This window comes from Octopus bimaculoides, chromosome 2 (assembly GCF_001194135.2).
Source record: "Octopus bimaculoides isolate UCB-OBI-ISO-001 chromosome 2, ASM119413v2, whole genome shotgun sequence".
Classification (NCBI taxonomy): domain Eukaryota; kingdom Metazoa; phylum Mollusca; class Cephalopoda; order Octopoda; family Octopodidae; genus Octopus; species Octopus bimaculoides.
Genome location: NC_068982.1, coordinates 143,565,445 through 143,567,416, shown reverse-complemented (window position 1 = coordinate 143,567,416; position 1,972 = coordinate 143,565,445).

Here is a 1,972-nt window from a genome sequence, read left to right as displayed (position 1 = left end):
TATATAGTCATAAATATATACACATATGTCTGTATAGACCGTTTCAAAGCTGATAAAGTTGAGCTATGATGCTATACTTCTCCATGGAACACAGATTGCATCTCTTTGTTCCATTTTTAATATTGACTTCTTGTTTCAATAGTACTCCAGCTAATTGTAATATTGTTAATTCCACATTCCTTCAGTTTTCATTCAGAAGTAGATAAAGAAGTAGAATTCATTCTTGCTCTGGCTTTAAATGCATGGTCTTCTTTCTATTAATCACATCTAATTCTTTTAAGTAGTCTCAGCAGTTTTATCTTTGTTTTATAAGAAAGCACTTTAGGAAACAGTTTCCATTAAGTAGGCAAGAAGTGATATTTGAAACTGCATTTTCCCTGGATAGGCTTCTATTACTTGTTTTTTTTGGTGGTGGTTTTATATTTGTGGTTCTCAATTATTGAAGCAGCTGTAGCTAACATTAACATTGTTCGTATTGAAGATTTTATTGAGAACTCTTTATCCACTTCAAGTTATACCTTGCAGAAAGATTTAGCATTCGATATGTTCTACAAAAGGTTTGAGATATTGTCTGCCAGCAGGGATAAGAACAAATTCCACTTGAGAAATTCAGTAGTAGACTCAGTAAATTATATTCACTAGCATGACCACTGCTCCCTCACCATCTTCATTATCGTCACCACCACCACCGAAACCACCACCACCACCACCACCACCACCACCACCCACATAAACCAATGGATAATATTGGCTTCAAAGTCCGGCACAAATCCAGCAATTTTGGAGGAGGAGATAAGTGGATTACATCGACTCCAGTGCTCAACTGGTACTTATTTTATTGATCCTGAAAGATAAAAGGTTAAGTGGACCTAGTCGGAATATGAACTCTGAACCTGAAGACGGACGAAATGTTGCTAAGCATTTTTCCCGGCTTGCAACGGGTGGGCTAGCTCACCGCCTTCAATATGATAAAATATTAACAGGAAGTGTAACCTGTGTTGGACTGGAAACCGTTGTGTTACGTCACATCTTGAAGGTTATGTTTTTGTAATCTAAAAGAGGGAGAGCGCAAAGATATATATAAACGAGACAGTAAAACCCTTAAACTTCCAAGATGAATGCGAAAATGCCGATTACATCACAGCTTTGTGGAAGACATTATACATGTGATCAGCAATTATTAAAAAAATGTTATTAATTATTACTTTCCATTGAGATATTCGTTCTACACAAAACGCTGCTCTGGAAGATGGACAATGCCTCTGTTAGTGAATATATGCATATGTATCAAGACAAGGAATTTTGGTGGAACATTCCCATGAAAACCTCTACAAAGTACAAACAATACATACGGTGTTGCGTAAAGAATTGAATTTTCGTCCGTGGAAACCCCATTACGTGCAGGAGCTAAAACCTGAAGAATGTGACCACAGAAGTCAAGACATCCATAACTTTAAGAAGTCCGGATCTCATTTCATGTGATTTTTACGAATGAGGCTACACAGAAGGGGAGGTGTACAAGACAAAACCTCGCACACTAGAGGACTTGGAGACACAGATTCAGGAGGTTCTCAATGATATCCCAGATGACCTCCTTCAGAAGGTTGTTCATTCCATCCCTGGAATAATGAACATGTATCATTTCATCCCTGTAATAAAGAACATGTATCATTTGTTTCAATAAATTTGTAAAAAGAATATAGATTTTATTACCAATTTTTGATGCCTACTTACTTTTCACCCACCCTGTATTTCGAATCTCTGGATTCATCAGTTGACTCTGTCTGTCGGCTTGTCTCTCTTAGGAGTAGCTGTTTGGTAAGTAGCTTGCTTACCAACCACATGGTTCCGGGTTCAGTCCCACTGCGTGGCACCTTGGGCAAGTGTCTTCTACTATAGCATCAGGCCGACCAAAGCCTTGTGAGTGGATTTGGTAGACGGAAACTTAAAGAAGCCCGTCGTATATATATAT